This window comes from Zeus faber, assembly GCF_960531495.2.
Source record: "Zeus faber genome assembly, chromosome: 5".
NCBI classification, from domain to species: domain Eukaryota; kingdom Metazoa; phylum Chordata; class Actinopteri; order Zeiformes; family Zeidae; genus Zeus; species Zeus faber.
In genome coordinates, this window is record NC_137192.1 from 2575436 (window position 1) to 2596278 (window position 20843).

General features: G+C 40.8%; 1 protein-coding gene across 3 annotated transcripts in view; it reads left to right on the forward strand.

The window, feature by feature from the left end:
* fhit (fragile histidine triad diadenosine triphosphatase) overlaps positions 1–20843 on the forward strand; it is a 456691-nt gene that overhangs the window by 8193 nt on the left and 427655 nt on the right. Inside the window, exon 1 of one of the 3 annotated variants that reach the window (XM_080000300.1) lies at positions 397–425. The exons of the other annotated variants lie outside the window; for them this stretch is intronic. The gene's annotated coding sequence lies outside the window, so the exon portion shown is untranslated. Of the gene's footprint in view, positions 1–396; positions 426–20843 lie in introns of those variants that run through there. 3 annotated transcript variants of the gene reach the window in all.

The following is a 20843-nucleotide window of genomic DNA, read 5'->3' on the forward strand; positions in this document are numbered from 1 at the left end:
ACTTTACAAAAACTTGTTCAAAATAAATATATACTAATATTGTTATTCAAAACATGTTAAATACATAACATCATTTTTGAAAAAGCAGATTCAACATGTTGTTTTGCCAGTCTGCGATACTGCCCTAACGGGGAGCTGCAAGAGGGATAGAGGGAAAGACAGATGGTAGCAGCGCCGACAGGATGGAAAAATAAAACACAAATAAATAAATAATCGTCAGTTCTAATTCTGTCACTTGTGGCCTCTTTGTGTGTTTTTGTGTGTGCGCATGTATGTGTCTGTCTGTGAACATCTTGTCTGGTCGTGTCCGTGTGCACGCTGGATCTCAGAGGTCACCCTCAGTGTTGCCGGAGTGCTGAGAGAGGAGCTGCCAAACAATTCTCCCAGCGAGTTTCTGAGGTCAGCAGCGAGGCAAGAAGAACCGGGTCGGTCCCACATCCCAAACTGTATACCGAACTGCTCTCCCCGCGTCTCCCCCACTTCGGTCTAGAGCCTCACACCAATTTTGCTTTGTGCACCCGCGGTTGAAACAACAACGTAGTAGAGCGCCTGCTCTGGTGGCCACTTCTCTATCCACAGAAAGCCCTCTTCCAGACAGGCAAAGGCTTGCCCACACTAAAAGATTTTTCAAATGTCAATGGATGTTGTAAATGTGAAACCCCACACATTAGCACATAAACTTATACATTTAATGGTTTTGTTTCTATAGTATGTAGAGAGCAACAATTCTGCCAAAACACAGTCCTGACTCTCCAAACCGAAGTCTCGCAAATCTCTCACGACCAAACGTGATTTCAGAGTAAACAAACCTGGTGGACGACGGGCAACAAGGACTAGCAATGCTAGTTTTTGCAATTTCTTTTTTATGCTTTTTTCTATTTCTACTTTATGCTTTGTATCATTCACATTTGCTGCCATGGCTGCTGTTGTGTTTGTGACTTCTTCCATATCAGTCAGCTTGGCTCCTAATTGGCTATCGGTCTTTCCCACATGACAATCCGCAGCCTGCGTCCTCGGCCGTCCTTGGTGTTCCCCCCGCACTACAGGTTATCAGATTGTAAATATTGAACATGTTTAATATCTGCAATTTTATAATTTTATATCTCTGTGGATTTCCGAGCAAAATAAATCGGGGCTTTGCACACCATCGTCGGAAGGGGCCGTAAATATGGTTATTATCTTGTAGTGTGTACCCAACTTAACTCTCTGTTAGCAAAGTAGTGTTCTCGGTTGAATTACAATACAAATCTGTTTATCTACTCAACTCTAACTCCTACCTTTACCAGCCCCTGCCTTCCTACATGCTTATTTCTTCATTTCAACATTGGGGCATTCTCTACTGACTGTCCAGCATCTATCTACTATACAGTATATTTATATTGGTGCTCTGTAATAATTACATAATTGAAATTGAAATGAATTGCAAATTTATATTTTAATAATTACAATTAAATTCACATTTAGTAAACATGCAAAATGTCTGCTGTTACTGTGTTAAACACCAGCAAGTAAAATAAAAATTTATTATAATATATATATATATTTCATAAATACAGAGCCCTGTGGCACGACAGTTATTTATAACCAATAATTCATTTTCCTTTGTTAATGTGTCTGAACAAAGGGATTTTGATCTCAATCACATTGGCCAGGTGAATTCCTCCTGGCACTCCATTTTACTGTTGTTCCATTTCCAGTACAGAAGAGACCAAACATGACTTACTCAGCGGCAGATGTCATGGATAATTGACAATAGAAGATATTTTTTTGCGAGATCCGATTTGGACTCAAGCATGAGAAGGGAGGGAGGGAGGGAGGAGAGAGAGAGAGAGAGAGAGAGAGAGAGAGAGAGAGAGAGAGAGAGAGAGGAGAGAGAGAGAGAGAGAGAGAGAGAGAGAGAGAGAGAGAGAGAGAGAGAGAGAGAGAGAGAGAGAGAGAGAGAGAGAGAGAGAGAGAGAGAGAGAGAGAGAGAGAGAGAGAGAGAGAGAGAGAGAGAGAGAAGCATGAGAAGGGAGGGAGGGAGAGAGGGAGAGAGGGAGAGAGAGAGAGAGAGAGAGAGAGAGAGAGAATTTTTGTATAATTAGTGGTGGTAGCCAGTAGTTGATGATAGGACTAAAGTGAAAAACAGAGCACTATCAGTTTTGAATGGGAAAATCTAAACACTAAAGATGGCGGCAACAATAATTTGACATCAGCAAATTGTGTTGAATTGGAAGATTTAAGGTTTTTATTTAAATTTGTGTCTTGGTTAATGTTTGACCCCCTGCGTTGCTTATAATGCATATATGTATCCAAACATCTGAACTTTATACACCATTCCCTGTTTGAAGAAATAGCAGTTGGGGGGGGATTGTAGCGCTGCAAGAGAAAGAGATCTTCGTATACAGAAGTGGTAATCGACAGAGGCGCTAAATGAACGACTGTTGACAAATCCACTGGCTGCGCCATATCAGTTCCTCAGTCACGGCCAAAGCGGGCTCAGCGTTATTGATTTAGATTAGAATTGCTTTAGATGCGGGCATTCATTTAATTTAAGAAATGGAAAACATTTAGACAGTCATTTATGAAACTGTTTGCTGATTTTTATGACACAAGACATAAGGCTGTCCCCCCTCCCCTCCCCAACCCCCATCGTTCAGGTCTGACGAAAGACAGTTAATTTTTTTCTTTCATAATTTGTGACGGAGGAATTTATTGCAAGATATCTGAGCTATTATCGTGCTTGTGCATTTTATCTTTTGGCTGGTGGAGGCGCACGCTACACTGAGCAAAGATATTAGCTTCAGCAAATGCCACATTTCTTCATATAATATCAAGATTCCGCAACCGAAGGCTATAAATGCAACAGAGCCTGTCCAATTGCGTTTATTAGCATCTACTCATTACTTGCACTTGGTCACAGGGGAAAAAAACAGGGAGGGAGAGGGAATTGCTGTCTGTTATTGTAATTGCAATATGATAAGGATTAGAGCTACGAAGGGTGGACAAGGATTTAATATTAGTCCCTCTCGTGACTATGGACTAGCATTCCCTGAGTTCTATTGAAGACTACAAAATTTATTATTGTGGATTTGTTGAATCAGCAAATTTTGAATTTAAAAGTCAAAGACGCTGAACAATGATGGGGACGATGCCATTGCACACTTGTGGATCTCAACACAACAACAATCTGTCGATAGAATCGAAATTGAAACACATTATTAGAAGTGAATCGACGAATCTGATATTTGTCGTCCGCACAGCCACCCCAAATCGACCAGCATATACATGGACTTATACCAATGTAAAGGAATGTATGTTGTGAAATCTTCTACAAAACTTTCATATCGCATACCGTAAGCTCATTTAGCATTAGCTTTCATGAATGGGATGTTGTGATTCTGACCCCTGAGCAGGCAGCACTCACCCATACTCACTATTTCCTGTCGATATTGTACCAAAGTCTCTTTATACTGTATGTCTATTCGCTCGGGTGTCAAGTTGCTAACGGTGATTATATGGGTAGCAAAACCTATACCTTATTGAATGGGGAGTCCTCTGTTTCATCAAGTTCTGGCGTATATACAGGTACTCCTCACTCAATGACCGAGTTCCGTTCCTACAACCAGGTTGTTAAGCCAATTGGTCGATAAGCAAGGACCCATGTTATTTCACGGTAAGGGGGTATGGAGATAGTGAACGATAGTGTAGTGAATACTGACAGACTGCGGGAACGAGACTGAGACTGGAACGGTGATGCGTGATAAGATGCTTGACGCTGAGATGCTGCACAGGCAGCGCGCACGCCGCGGTATTGTATGCAGCACACAATACAGACTAGTTGGAGAGCTGGTTGTAATTCCGAACGGTCATTAAATAGGTAGGTCTTTAAGTGAGGCGTACCTGTATATCAATTCATAACAATTTGATATTTCGATGCACAAATAAACGTTAACGGCGCACAGTGTCAAATGTTGTGTCAAAGAAGACTGAGTCTGAAAGCCTAATCGGTCTATTTTCTTTACTATTTGAATGAAAAGGTTGAGTCTGCTAGTTCTGCAGAAGTTTTCTCTTTATGCCGATATGAAACATCTTTAGTGTTGATTTTTCGATCAAAGACTGATGGAGTGCTGTCTCTGTGTGCTGTCTCACTCAACATAATTCTAAATTGTAGTAGTAGTTGTAACACACAACAGAGTTTTATTATTACATTATTATTGGTTAATTATTTATTATGCAAGTGTGAGCACATTAATAAACAATTAACAAAGGTCATGCATTTTTTTCTTAATTAATCTAATAATATACAGAATTATACACAGCTTTTGCATATTGTAGCTCATGTCCTTGAATCCCGATGGCAAATGGGTTAAACCTCAACTCTTTTTTTCCTTGCAAGGCTGCAATTGAAATGCCTTCAAGAAACACGTGGGATTTTTTTGTCAAAAAACAAACAATAAATCCCATATAAGATACCATTTTTAGCCGACGCTTTTTAAGAAACAGCCATTCACTGTGTTTCTATTGTTCTCTATTTACTGTTACTATTGTTGGTGGCGGTGTTCGCCTTCGACCAGTGACCAAGAAGAAAATCCAATTGAATTGCTCGGAAGGAGGCATGCCTGAGAGAAAATAATTTGACTGAACGCAGGGATGAAGCCAGATGTTGAAAAAATCACAGAATAATCATTTATTCGGTGAAGAGAACAATTTTATGTAATCTAGTAACAGAGCACCTGCTAATATTTAAAAGTCCTCAAACAACCTGGACAGAATTAGTTAAGGGCATGAACATAGCATTTAAATTTGATTAGATAGTAGCCAATTGTTCAGCATCTACCAATACTTCTACCAACGTCTTTGTGAGTGCGTTTCTTCACGTCAGTGTGTTACTTCGTTGAATCACTCCCAACTTTACCTGATTTTGAATTACAGATTTTGGATCGTTCGCACTGTTATATACTTACTATTTCCTGGCTTTGACCCTCGCCTGAACTGTTTTTTCGGACTTTGGAACGTGGACTTTGGTTTGGCTCGTGCTCGGCTAGCGTTAGTTAGCCTGTTAGCTTAGCATATTTCTAACAGTGCCGGCATCTATGTCTCCTCCTACTTTGAGAACTGTTTGCGCCTGGTCGACAGACTCCATGGTTTGACACATCAGCCTGCATGTGGCTAAAACCCTCTGCTACCCGGGTGCCCACGTCCAGGATATAGACTCCAAAATCCTACAGCTACTGGATCAAAACCCGTCTGCCTCCACTGTTCTCATCCACGTCGGAACCAGCGATCTCAGGAACAAACAATTGGAGACACTTAAAGAGGACTTTACGAAGCTTAGTGACAGTCTTCTACAGGTAGACCGCCGGTTCATCGTCTCCGGCCTGCTGCCGTGTCCCAGCTTTGGAGACGTAAAATTCACGCATGTCCTTCAACTACACATGGCTCAAGGGAGACTGTTGCTCCCTCAACGTACCGTTTGTGGACACCTTCTTGAACCCTCCAAATGTCTTCAGACGTGATGGAGTACATCTAAACTTTCAGGGTTACCGTCTCCTCGCCATGAACATGGAACTTTTTTTGCAATCCTCTCATCACTACTGATGTTTGGTGAGTCTGATTCACTGTACTGACATTGACTGTCACATATTTTAAAGAAACACAAAATAAATTACTATAATTATGCAGATAATTCACAACTCTAAATATCCCTATTTCCTGATGACCTACACCCCATACAATCCCTCACTCAGTGTATTAACAATTTTAATGCATGGATGTCACAGAACTTTTTACAATTGAACAAAGATAAAACAGAAATACTCATCTTTGGTGCAAAGGCTCAGAGACAGAAAATTGCAGCTCCTCTCAGATCTCTGTCTCTGGAGAGCAAGAATGAAGCCAGGAAACTGGGTGTTATCATGGACGGCAATCTAAATTTTTAGAGCCATATTCAATATGAATCCATGCATTCATAACAAGTAGATTGGACTACTGTAATGGCCTAATCACTGGCCTCCTGAAATCAGCTGTGCAGCGGCTACAGTTAATCCAAAATGTGGCTGCACGCGTTCTCATTGGGACTAAAATGTTTGAACATATCACATCTGTTCTTAGATCTCTATTTTGGCTCCCTGTTAAAACTTGGATTGATTTTAAGATTCTGCTACTTGTATATAAAGCTCTAAATGGCCTTGCACCTCAGTATATAAAATAATTGCTCATTACACACGAACCAGCAAGGACTCTCAGGTCCACAGGCAGTGGTCTTTTAACCATCCCTCGTACTAACTGTAAATCAGGGGAGGCTGCCTTCTGTATCTATGCCCCAAGTAAATGGAACACCCTGCCAGGACCTGAGCGATGCCCCCACACTGAACGGTTTTAAAAGCAGGTTAAAAACCTTGCTGTTCACTACTGTGTGTGTGTGTGTGTGCGTGTGTGCGTGCGTGCGTGCGTGCGTGCGTGCGTGTGAGATCTGTTTATTCTGCACTGACTGTTTTTATGATTGCACAGATATTTTCTTTGATTGTATTTCTCTGTAAAGCACATTGTGTTGCCCTGGTATGAAATGTGCTTCATAAATAAAGTGTGACTTCACTTGACTTGACTTTTGGTGTGCATACAGTATGCAAAAACAACGGTCATTATGACACTTGTGTGACGTGTCAGATGTAGGGAGGGTATTAGGGATTGTTTGACATTTTGGAAACAGGCGTGTATACACCCCACTATCAGAATAGGTCGAGGATGCTTTTAGATTTTGGTGCCCTTCATTTGTTTCAGTCAGAGCTTGATGAGTTGTGGCGGCTTTATTTTAACAAAGCTAAACAAGATGTAGGCATGCAATCTATGTGTTTGCAATGGCATGTGAATGTGTGTGCACATTCATGTATGCATAGATTAATTTGTAAACGGGAACACAGTGCATCAGTGCCAAGAGAACGTCTAAAGTGCACTGGATCCCGCAAGCAATGTAATTCCACTGAACAGCAACTGGCAGTTGTCCTAATTTAATTTGTTTTCTCCAAGCAGGGGGAAAACGCATCAACAAGATTCTTTCATTTGATTTATCACATTAGCTGTTCTTCAAATAAACACCAACTAAATAGTAATAAAACACGTCGATCACTGGAATCACTTTATATTCACTTGCCGCACTCCCGCTGTCATATATATATATATATATATATATGTGTGTGTATATATATATATGTGTGTGTATATATATATATGTGTGTGTATGTGTGTGTATATGTGTGTATATATACACTACTCACAAAAAGTAAGGGATATTTGGCTTTCTGGTGAAATTTATGGAAAATGTAAAAGGTTCACGGTACAGTGATATAATATCATGAAAGTAGGGCATTTAAGTAAAGCATGCAATGGTGATTTCCTCATCTCAAATAATTTATTGAAACAAAAGCCAACAACAGTGGTGGGTATACCACAACAAAAAATGTCAATGTCTCAATAACTTGTCATGTGCCCTTGAGCATTAATCACAGCTTGACGACGTCTCATGCTGTTCACAAGTCGACTTATTGTCTGCTGAGGCCTGGCACCCCACTCTTCTTGAAGGGCGGCCCTTAGGTCATTGAGGTTCTGGGGCACAGAGTTACGAGCCTCTACACGGCGACTCAGCTGATCCCATAGTTTTTCTTCGGGATTCAGGTCTGGAGAAAGTGCGGGCCACTCCATTTGAGGTACCCCAGTCTCCAGCAGCCGTTCCCTAATGATGCGACCTCGATGAGCTGGAGCATTGTCGTCCATGAAGATGAAATTAGGCCTGTGTTGTTCATGCAGGGGCACAATGACTGGATTAATGATGTTATTCAGGTAGTATGGGCTTGTCACTGTACCATTCACAAAGTGTAGGGCAGTTCTGTATTGACTAGACACACCTGCCCACACTGTATCACCACCACCACCAAAGGCTCGTCTGGTGACAACAGTGGCTGATGCATAGCGCTCTCCTTGACATCTCCAACATCGTTGGCGGCCATTTCTGCGCAATGTGAATTGACTTTTATCAGAGAACAGCACTGAGGCCCACTGGTTCATCGTCCAGCGTAAATGCTCCCTGGCCCGTGCAAGACGATGATGCCTGTGCCTGGTGGGTGGTCAGGTACCCTTGCAGGTCGTCTAGCACGCAGACCACGCTGATGTAAACGGTTTTGAATCGTCTGACGTGACACTTGGGTGCCTCTCACCTCCCTTAAATGTGCCTGGAGTTGAGTGGCATTCATAATCCGGTTCCGCAGGGCACTGTTCACAATGGAGCGGTCATCAGTGTGGGATGTGACCAAAGGACGTCCACTTCTATGCCTTTCTGTGACTCTTCCAGTCTCTCTGTATCTCTGTTGTAACCTGCTGATGACACTCTGTGACACTCCAAGCTCAGTGGCCACTTCCCTCTGAGAACATCCTGTTTGAATCCTCGCAATGGCGAGGTACTGTTGATCAGTTGTTAGGCGTTGTCTTGGTCTCATGATGTCAAAATGTGAACAGCATGATGAAGAGGACTGTTTAAATACCAATTTGAATTGAACCAGGAAATGTATTGGTCGATTCATGGAACAAACACCTGTTGTGAATTTTGCCGTTCAGCTCCTTGTTAGAGAACAGCAAGTTGTGCAAAAAGTACTGAAACATTGAACAGTTGGACATGTGCATTCAAAAGTTTAGAGAAGGTAAAATTAAGTTCACCTGTAAAGGTTAAGTGCATTTTAGGTTCATCCTGAAATTTCACCCGAAAGCCGAATATCCTAACTTTTTGTGAGTAGTGTATGTGTGTGTGAGTGTGTGTGTGTGTATATATACTGTATTTATGTATATATGTGTGTGTGTGTGTGTGTGTGTGTGTACGTGTATGTGTGTGTGTATATATATATATATATATATATATATATATATGTGTATGTGTATATATATATATATATATATATGTGTGTGTGTGTGTGTGTGTGTGTGTGTGTGTATACACCCAGGGAGAAAACAGGGAGATAGCGACAAAGGAAGATAGAGAGAGAGGAGGGTGAGGTGGAGATGAAGTGTGTGTGTGTGTGTGCACACAAACCTACATAATACACACACACACTTTTTTTTCTCCACCTCACCCTCCTCTCTCTCTCTCTATCTCCCTTTGTCGCTATCTCTCTTCGGAGCCCTGTTTTTCTCCCTGGGTGTCCTCCTTCTGTCATTCTAATCAGGCCTTTTAATTACTGTCAGTATCAGCTGCCCCAATGCCTCCTGTCTCTCTCTCTCTACTCTCTACTCCTGGGAGGGTCCGCCTAGAAAAGGGAAATAGGGTAGGGGGGGTCAGGAAGAGAGGGGGGTCGTCCACTTGGATTTTTAGGGAGGCCTTTTGCTCAAAATGGACCTTGACCAGACTAGTGACAGCACTGCCATCTCCCTGCCCCCCTCCCCCCCCCCTTTCATTATTTGTTCTTTCTTTTCTTTCGCTGTCGTGAAAACCCAGAGTTGCCGCAACCCAAGTACGCAACTGAGTGTGTGACCGGGATGGTCAGGCAGAGGACTACAAACCAATACAGATTAAACAGAGGGACAAGGGTGTGGGGGTGGGGGTGTGGGGGATGGGACGCAAGTGAGACACAGCCAGAGAGAGAGAGCGTCTAACAAAAATAACCAAGCTGAACCAGTGGATTGCGTAAATTAAACTGTAAATGGTGCAGAGTGGTCAGACGCTGTGATATTAACTTATTCTAGACCAGTGGTCTTTTTCAAGCATGAGATCACTTTATTAATTGAATAATGAGCCTGAGATCTACCACATCAAAATTCTTATAAAAAAAGAAAATACTTAATTTTCTCATTAAAGCAAGCATCCTTTTTATTACAAATTGTGGTGCATGTCAATGAACAGACAATTACACATCTTACCAGTCTTTTACAACATTAAAGCTCTGTACTTCCCTAATTATTGTGACCTTTGTGATTGAATCTTATGAAGAAGTGCTGTGTATCCTTGAACATAGTTAGACAGCCAGTCTAAGGCAGTCTGTTAGATGTCCATCTGTCAGACGTGTGCGATACTTTGATTTTATTATTTTCATCTGTGAGAATGCCATCTCACAGAGAAATGTTGATCCTAAATAGGCTTTGATCTTCAGAACAGAAGATAAAAGGGGAGGATATTTTTCTTCAACCCTCAGTCCCCAAAAGTATTTTTCTCTTGCTCTCACTTTAACTTAAATGTCACCTTGAAAATAAATGTCCATGTCAATTCCTTTCTTCAATGCAAACATCTCCTCCAACTTAGCCTACACTGCTTTGATGTCAACATTGAGACAGGGGTTTCAGATATACATGATAGGACAACTTGTTCGATGTCACTAAAACCCTGAAAACACCAGTTAAACTCTCCTGTCAGTTGCTCCGGGTGTCGACAGGCATTTTTTTTTTGCGGCTGAAATGCATTGTTGTCAGTGATATTTTGTGACATTTTTTTCAAGTTATGGAAGGTTGTAAGGTTTCTCTTCTTTGGCTGGGTGAACCACACACCCATCTTCATCTTGAATGCATTCCAAATTATTATGCAAAATGGATTTATGTCATAAAATTACATTTTTTGTTTTTCAATTAAACTCATGGATGGCATTGTGTCTCAGGGCTCTTAGGCTCTTTGGATCACTGAAATCAATATCAGACACTGTGATAATTAATTTGCCAGGTGAGCCCAATTAAAGGAAAACTACTTAAGACAGAAGTTCCACATTATTAAGGAGGCCACAGGTTTCAAGCAATATGGGAAAGAAAAAGGATCTCTCTGCTGCCGAAAAGTGTCAAATTGTGCAATGCCTTTGACAAGGTATGAAAACATCAGATATTTCACGAAAACTTAAGTGTGATCATCGTACTTTGAAGAGATTTGTGGCTGATTCAGAGCAGACGGGTTCGTGCAGATAAAGGCATAATGAGGAAGATTTCTGCCAGACAAATTCATCGGATTAAGACAGCAGCTACTAAAATGCCATTACAAAGCAGCAAACAGGTATTTGAAGCTGCTGGTGCCTCTGGAGTCCCACAAACCTCAAGGTGTAGGATCCTCCAGAGGCTTGCAGTTGTGCATAAACCTACTATTCGGCCACCCCTAACCAATGCTCATAAGCAGAAATGGTTGCAGTGGGCCCAGAAATACATGAAGACTCATTTTAAAACAGTCTTGTTTACTGATGAGTGCCGTGCAACCCTAGGTGGTCCAGATGGATGGAGTAGTGGATGGTTGGTGGATGGCCACCATGTCCCAACAAGGCTGCGACGTCAGCAAGCAGGTGGTTGAGTCATGTTTTGGGCCGGAATCATGGGGAGAGAGCTGGTAGGCCCCTTAATGGTCCCTGAAGGTGTGAAAATGACCTTGGCAAAGTATATACAGTTTCTGACTGACCACTTTCTTACATGGTACAAAAAGAAGAACCGTGCCTTCCGTAGCAAAATCATCTTCATGCATGACAATGCACCATCTCATGCTGCAAAGAATACCTCTGTGTCATTGGCTACCCTGGGCATAAAGGAGAGAAACTCATGGTGTGGCCCCCATCCTCCCCTGACCTCAACCCTATTGAGAACCTTTGGAGCATCCTCAAGAAAAAGATCTATGAGGGAGGGAGGCAGTTTGCATCAAAACAGCAGCTCTGGGAGGCTGTTCTGACATCCTGCAAAGAAATTCAAGCAGAAACTCTCCAAAAACTCACAAGTTCAATGGATGCAAGAATTGTGAAGGTGATATCAAAGAATCACTATGTTTGTATGTTTACATGTAACTTGGCCAGTTAAGATGTTTTTGATTGAAATAGCTTTTGATTTCAGTAGATATGACCTCCTAAAGCTGCAAATTCAACAAATGACCATTTTCAGTCCTTTACAACCTATAAAATGTTTTGAAACTCTGTTGTGCATAATAATTTGGAACAGTGCATTTAGACTTTTTTTTTTTTTTTTAAATACTGTTATCATTGGGAGGTTTGTTCAATAACATTTGAATTATACCCTAACGGTTGATGACTTGAAAATTAAACTGACTGTCATTTGCATTGACTATTTAGGAAAATCTGACAAAAATATAATTTGCATAATAATTTGGAAGCACAGTGTAATCCTTTGGATATTTTTATCCTTTTATTGTTACAGGAGGATTAGTTTATTCAGCTTGGTGGAAAGATCTGTTAAAAATCCCAAATCCAGGAGCCATGTATCATCAGACAGTTACTTGTGCTCTTCATGCCTTTGCTGAAGGAATGATTTTATTTCAGGCAGTAAATCTGCAAATTGCTGGAGAACCTTTCCACGACTTAGCCATCACACATCTGCATCAAGAATCAAGTCTCTATAGGCAGCCTAAGCTTTAATTTGCAACGATTTGAACAATCTGTGCTGAAGTCTTTTGGGTCAAATAGAGTTGACATTCTTCACAACAGGAGACATGACATGGGAAAACTTGACTAGGCCTACTTTTCCAGCCAGTGCTTGTTGGTGTATCACACCATGATAATATTTGAATTGGGGAAAGCCCGGGTCAATGTGACAAAGCGCAATAAATGTGTTGGGTGAAAAGCGAATGTTGCATCTTTAGGGCATGTACCGTGTCAGCATAGGCCAAGATTCAAGGGGTTTATTTGTCACATCCATATACATATGTTCATACATATATGCTGTGAAATGTCTTTGCAACGCACCCAGAGATTACGTACAATGAGTTCTAAACCAAACATAATAGCTAACATAATTTCTACCTAGCTAACTAACTGAAACTAACTGATTCCTAAAACGTAATTCTGTTAGTGAATAGAATAATATAAAATAAAATAAAATCGGACTCAAAAAAGTAATACAGAGTAGTACAAAAATTAAGTAAATGGAATAGAGTTATATTATGCTCTTGAGCCACTTGAAGAGGCCTCTTTCAGCCAGTTTCCAGCCAACCACCATGTGCTTCCCAGCCGGTTGCCTGGTTCCCCTGGAATCCCCCCTCTTTCTTATGTGTCCTGACAGGGCGTGTTTAATTTCGACTGTAAACACGCCCATTTATTAAATTGCAGTCATCATGAGATGGCGCTAACTTCACAAAAACACAATCACATTCCAGAGAGATTTCAGATTTTCACCCCTAACCCTGACCCATTACTTGAGATATTGTCCTTTTAACCCTGACCAGAGGTCATCTTTCAAAGTTCAATTGTTTTTTTGTCATATGAATGACAACAGGTCTTAATGATTTATTTTAATCTACATGTTGCACAGCTGTTTAATTTCAAAATGGGAGCTGTTTTTTTATTTACATTTTTAAAATTACAAATTCAATAGCTTTGTAATGAGAGCACTCACACTAGGTCTATGTAATTATAGTTTCAAGTTTATTGCGAAATACTTTAACAATGCAAACATCATTACCAGAAATGAGATTCTTAGTCTCAGAGCCAACTCAGCTTTTCATAATAGGTAAAATAAGGGCATAGTAGTGATTAAAATAAAACAGCATTTAAAAACAGAATGTATTCATTTTTTTTATTTAAACAAAATTTAAAAAATCTAAAATGGAAAGAATTAGTCTAGTATAAGTAATATAAAAGTATTTACCTAAGTGAAAGACAAGATAAAATGCAGTCAATAATGACAGTCAACTTGATAGTGGACATCTTAAATAGTCGTGGGCCACAAAAATGCAATGTCATACTGAATGGTAAGAGAGACACAGTGTTGTAAGACAAACACTGCAATATACTACTAAGAGGTAAGACAAAACTGGTATGCAATACTTGATAAATTAAAGTGAGTAGTTTTCAAGATTTACCAGCCTCTTTTTAAAGTGGTCAAGTGTGTGGATTTAGGTTTTTAGTCTTCGGCCTCTTGATTTCAAAATGAGGATTTTTGAACTATCAAATTTTTACTTCACTTAAAATGATTGTGAAATATCACAACAAATTTCTGCATTAGAGCCTCTCTGTCAGAGAAACGAATGTGCGCACGCGGCACGCTGTAGGACGAAAAAACCCCGCTCCAATTTTCAGAGTTAGGTTCACCTCTCACACAATGAGTTGAAGACAAGAAAGTGTAGAAGATGATTGAGCATGATTGTATTCATGAATTTATCAATTTTCAGTAAAACAGCGGAAATGTACATTATGCTTAACTGGCAAACTGTACACATGCTGTGTAACAGGCACCGGTAGTTCATCCTTGGATTTTCTCCTAACCCTGGTCTTAATCTCAGGTAGGTCTTGGGCCTTTATTTGTTTGTGTTGACCACACCCCCGGCATTTATTAGAGGCGCGGTTTTTATTTGAGTAACTGTTTATATTTGAGGAAATATGGTAACTCAAATATTTTAATTACCTTATCTTTTAAAGCTTACACTGCTCTTATGTTCATTATCGTCTCAATGCCAACCCTGCTATTTGTTGTTGTTTATATGTCATTCTTTGTCTCAAGCTCATTCACTCGTCACAGAGAACACAGAGGAACGTTTTTCTGAAAGTTTTGTGTGTATTTTACACAAGCACAGTATGGAATCAGATGAGATTGGTACACTACTATTGTGTGTGTGTGTGTGTGTGTGTGTGTGTGTGTGTGTGTGTGTGTGTGTGTGTGTGTGTGTGTGTGTGTGTGTGTGTGTGTGTGTGTGTTGATACACATACTGTATATATGTGTGTATGTATGTATGTATATACTGTGTATATATATATATATATATATATATCATCTGGGACGTGACGCACTAATCCGTCTTGTGTTTGTTCTAACTTTCACTTATTTCACCTTATCAATCCACTAAAATCTGTTTCTGAACAAATTTGAGGCGAGAATTAATCAATCCAGTTTCTGAATATTAACTCATATTAGATTTACAAGACATAATTTAAAACTTTGTTCCCACTTCGTGACGCACGGACTCGCTCGCTCTGAGATTTTCTGTTTCATTCAATTCACTTCATAAAAACTGAGTTCTAAGAACTACGATTGTCCCTGCAGTAGCTGCACAATAAAAGGGTTGGTTTTTCCAAAAAGTCCTTAGAAAGATGAAAAAGTTAATGCGGCACGAAAACGCACGATATGGTGAGTTTTGCGATACATCAAGTATTGCGATTAAATTTGTTGCAATATTTCACACTTATTTTAGGTAAATTACAACACCTGTTACACATGGTTATGCACAGTGTTTTCATTTGTTTTATTCAATTAAATACATCTAAAAAAAACAAAAACACTCATTCATTCTTTCAAACCATTCACAGGTCCGTGACCATGAACCATGACAGGTTCGTGCTCAGAACGGTTCTTGCATGGGTCAGCCATGCCCCAGTCACTGGTCTGCCTAGGCCCTGTCATGGTCCAGCTGCCCTCTCCAAGTGGCTCCTACTGTATGGGATAGGCTATTTGTATATACAGATACCGTGCTGCTTGAATGTTTGTGAACCCTCCAGACATGGTCACTGTTTTTGTAAAAAACATTAAAATAACCTTATTTAACATACATCCAAATCCCAATTTGTAAAGCACACCTTCCAAATAATGGAAACACACACAAAAAGAGATATATTTTCATTATTAAATTCAACAAAGGTGGTTTATTTCACAGAAACTGATAATTTAACATGTGCAAAAGTATGTGAACCCTTTTAATTAGTAGCTTGTGGCTCCTCCTTTTTCAGTCATTACTTCAACCAAATGTTTTCTGTAACCACTAACCAGTCTCTCGCATCTGCTTATGGGGATTTTTGCCCACTCCTCCTTGCAGAACCCAGCCAGTTGAGAGAGGTTGGAGGAACATCTGGTGTGTACCAACTTCTTCATGTCTTGCCACAACATTTCAATTGGATTAAGGTCCGGACTTTGACTGGGCCAATCCAGAGTACGAATCCTCTTTCTCTGAAGACATTCCTTTGTAGTTTTGCTGGAATGCTTGAGGTCATTGTCTTGTTGCATAATCCATTTTCATCCTAGCTTCAACTCCCTGACTGATGGCAAGAGATTCTGGTCAAGATTTTGTTGATATGCCTGAGAATCCATGGTTCCTTGGATAATATGGAGTCGTCCAGGTCCAGAAGCAGAAAAGCAGCCCCAGACCTTCACATTTCCACCACCATGCTTCACTGTTGGTAGGAGGTTCTTTTCTTCATATGCAGTGTTGGCTTTTCTCCGAACATGGTGGTTTTGATTGTGACCAAATAATTCTATTTTGGACTCGTCTGTCCAGAGAATGGACTTCCAGATGCCCTCTGGTTTGTCCAAGTGCTCTCTGACAAAGTTGAAATGGGCAGCTTTGTTCTTTTTTGAGAGCAGATACTTCCTTCTAGAAACCCTCCCATGGATGTCTTGGCTATTCAATTTTCGTCTGATTGTAGACACATGCAGATGCTACCAGAGAGGTCTGCAACTCTCTAGAGGAGATGTGTGGGTAGGCCTTTACCTGATTTATTATTTTTCTGGTGCTTCTTGATGATAGTTTTGATTGGCGTCCACTTCTAGGCAGAGTTGGTGTCATGTTGAAGGCCCTCCATTTGTAAATTATTTGTCTTACAGTGGATGGATGGAGCTGGAATCTTTTGGAGATGGTCTTATAGCCCTCCCCAGAATGATGGGGTGTCACTACCCTCTTCTTCATGTCCTCGGATATCTCCTTTGCTCTTGGCATTGTTGATTTGTATTGGACCACAGTGGTTTGTTTGGTTTCCTCTCTCTTTTAATTAGTGCATGCCAAACCCTTTACCAAGGAACTCTCATTTCATTGGTCTGCTTAAATGATAAATTAAGCACCCAAATGTGTTTGACCTGAGTCTGTTACTTGCTTAACTTAACCAATGTAGCTGGTGGTTCACTTACTTTTGCACATACACTAATTCCATGTTTCATGTAGTTTTTGGGCTACTTAAACAAGTCCCACTAAACAAGTACATGCAATTGATAAACATATGTCTGACATTTCATACATAAAAACTGGTGAAGATAAAATAAGAAAATCATGGTATAACAGAAACATCTAAACTGCTCAAGGGGATCACATACTTTCAAGCTAGGTGCAGTAAAGTGGCATGTGAATTAAGTGTGTGTGGAGATATACAGTACAGTATACAACAGTATGACACAGCAATACAGTAACACTGAACACAACAGTAATTCAGCGCAATATGCAGTAACCCAGAACTGTGATACATCATGCACGACGTTCATTCATAAACATGCTGGTGCATGATTCATTCTCTGCTATGCTCATCATGCTTTGAATTCTAGGAGTAGACAACAGTGACAATATATGTGCATTGCAAATAATAAAATTTTCATTTTAACTATTTATTAGTGATCATTTTAGAAAATGTCTCGCGATCGACTTGGACATGCTTCAACAGTATAATAACTTTATTTATATAGCACCTTTCAAAGACAAGATACAAAGTGCTTTACAATAAAAACAATTAAACAATTAAAATGAATTAAAAGAGATAAGATATAAAACAAGATAAAGTAATATCAATAGTAAAAAAAATACCAATACGATAAAAGTGAGTCTTAAGAAGAGATTTAAAAGAGGATAATGAGTTTGTCTACCTAGATCTTCAGGCAGGGAGTTCCACAGCTGATGGGCCTAAACAGTAAAGGCCCGGTCACCTTTGGTGACAAGTCGAGATTTTGGAACCATTAGTAGGGCCATTGGATCCCCTTGTTGGAGGATCTCAGGCAGCTATCAGGCTCATAGGGAGTTAGCAGATCATAGATGTAGGCAGGAGCCTGACCATTCAAGGCAATGTGGTGGCTTCTCTTGTGCGTGTTGCAAGCCTGGCAGCAGCGTTTTATATCAGCTGCAGTCTTTGGATTTTACGCCTGCTGATACCGGAATAAAATGCATTGCAATAGTCAATTCTGGAAGAGATAAATGCATGGATGACCCTTTCTAAGTCTGCAGGGGAAAGGAATAACCTGATCTTGGTTAGCTTTCTCAGTTGGGCAAAGCAGGATGTACAACCTTGGTGACCTGAGTGTCTAAAGACAACTCAGTCAAAAATAACAGCTACAGCTGCCGGCCTCTTTTTCGAACATTGTTGGAAAAGGTACCCCGACTAGAGGAGAGGTTATTAACGCTGCCAGTGCTGGGACCAGAGGGGGTCATTAGAATCTTTTCTGATTTGGTGTCATTGAACTCCGGCTAATTTTTGGACATCCGATCTTTGATTTCAGCAAGGAAGGACAAAATAGAAGAAACATCGGTGGTACCAGGCTTTAGTGGGACATACAACTGAGTGTCATCCATGTAGCACAAGGAAATTGATGTGTCTCTGCATGATTTGCCCCAGGGGTAGCATGTATATAGTGAATAAGAGGGGACCCAAAATAGACCTCTGGGGGATTCCACATAAGAGAGGAGTATGAGAGGAGGAGGAATCTCCAAGCATGACAGAGAAGGACCTGTTAGACAGATAGGAGATGAACCAATGCGGAACCACATCACTGATTCCAACATAGTTCTTCAGACAGCTGATTAAGACATTATGGTCCACAGTGTCAAAGGCTGAGCTGAGGTTAAGGAGAATTAAAATTGAGTACTAGCGAGTAGTTAGCTAGTACTCAACTAGTGAGTGTTAGCTTTGAGCATTAAGTCCTTGGTGACCTTGACCAGAGCAGTCTTAGTGCTGTGTATAGAAACACGGAATGTGTATGGGGCCGAACCAGATTGAAATTTCTGAAATATTTCAATGATGTTCATAAAATTAATTAGTTGAATGGAAACATTTTGTTTCTAAAATCTGTGATAAAAATGGCAGCTTGGAGGTCTAAAATTACTTAAAACAGAGGGATCCTGGCGAGGGCTTCTTTAAAAGGGGGTAAACAGTGGCATGTTTTAAAAAAGAGGGGAAAATACTAGTAGACAGAGAGCCGTTTATTATGGCTAAAATGTCTGGACCAACTGTCTTAAATACATCCTTTAAAAACTAAGTGTGAATGCAATCTGAAGTTCAAGTGGATGATTTTGAGAGTGCAACAGTGTGTTCCAGGGTTGACAGAGAGATTTCACTCAAGGTGGATCTAGTCCATCCAAAGAAAAAACAAAAAATTGACACGCAAAAAAACCCCTCATCGTGATATGCAGTACATCGACATAGAATTGTAAACCCATAGAATAACCTTCAGTTTAGACACACCCACCTGCAGTGTTTTATAGCAGGAAGGATCCAAAAGTAACTTCAACTAGTAAACAGAGAAACCTGAACACAAACATAGTAAAACAAAATGTTGCCAGTGGAAAGATGTGTTGAACAAAGAGTCATGCTGTTTTCCATTTGTACCTGGAGGTGTGTGCAGGCCCCCAGCGCAAACTATTCACCAGTTTGCAATACTTACAAATTTCACAGGGTTGATTGTGTCACGGTTGATGATCGGGGCAGTAGACTTGAGCTCTCTCTTCCTGTATACACCGATCAGCCACAACATTAAACCACCACTAATAACCACTAATATTTTGTAGATCCCCCTTGTGCTGCCAATACAGCGTCTGACCGTCGAGGCTTGGAATCCACAAGACCTCTGGAGGTGTCCTGTGGTATCTGGCATGAAGACATTAGAAGCAGATCCACTAAATCCTGTAAGTGAGGTGGGGCCTCCCTTTTATCGGGCTTGTTGTTCCAGCACATCCCACAGATGCTCGGATCTGACTCTAACCCTGTCCATTCACATGATGTAGAGGAAAACGTGATTCATCAGACCAGGCCACCTTCTTCCATTTCTCCATGGTCCATTTCTGACACTCACGTGCCCATTGTAGGCATTTTCAGCAGTGGACAGGGGTCAGTATGGGCACTCTGTCTGGTCTGCGGCTACACAGCACCATACACAGCAACCTGTGATGCACTGTGTGTTATGACACCTTTCTATCATAGCCAGTATTAACCTTTTCAGCAATTTGTGCTACAGTAGCCCTTCTGTGGGATCGGACCGATGGGCTAGATTTCGCTCCCCGCGCGCGTCAATGAGCCCATGGGCGCCCATGACCCCGTTACCGGTTCACTGGTTGCCCGTCCTTGGACCACTTTTGGTAGTGCTTACCACTGCATACTGGGAACACCCCACAAGACCTGCCATTTTGGAGATGCTCTGACCCAGTCGCCTAGCCATCACAATTTGGCTCTTGTCAAAGTTGCTCGGATTCTTACGCTTGACTATTTTTCCTGATTCCAACACATCGACTTCAAGGACTGACTGTTCACTTGTTGCCTTATATAACCCACCACTTGACAAGTGCTATTGTAATGAGATGAGCAATGTTCTTCTTCACTTCACCTATCAGTGGTTTTAATGTTGTAGCTGATTGGTGTATGTCCTCACTGTATACAGGGTGAGTATACTGACAATGGTGCTGGTTTGTAGTACACTGCCAACTTAAAGCTAGTCATGGAAGGATGCACAAGATGAAAGTGGGGGAGATGGTGAAAGGTAGAAAGGGACTGACAGAACTGACCGGTACCGAATGGAGACAGAGATGGACAGAGTGAATACTGGAGAGTCACAGAGGGAGAGAGGAAACCGGGAGAGACTAATTTTTTACATTTTTAAACGAGAGAAATCCGCCTACACAGAACGGAAAAGAGTTGGCATCCAGGCGCCCAAGGAGAGTCCTCTCAACTCTCACATTCACAGTTCATTTTGTAAAGATCATTTGATTGTTTTTGCCTCCCTTTACCTCTCTCGGGAATTTTCAAGAGTTAAAGTGTCTCCTTTCATGGCAAAAATTAGGTACAGAACTAGATCTCTAATACAGCAAACACTTATTTTTAGATCTTGGGAGGTTTAATTCTGTCCTTTTTTGAAAGTACAAATCACTCACCCAGTTCCTTTTATGTGGCACGTTAGAAGCATGG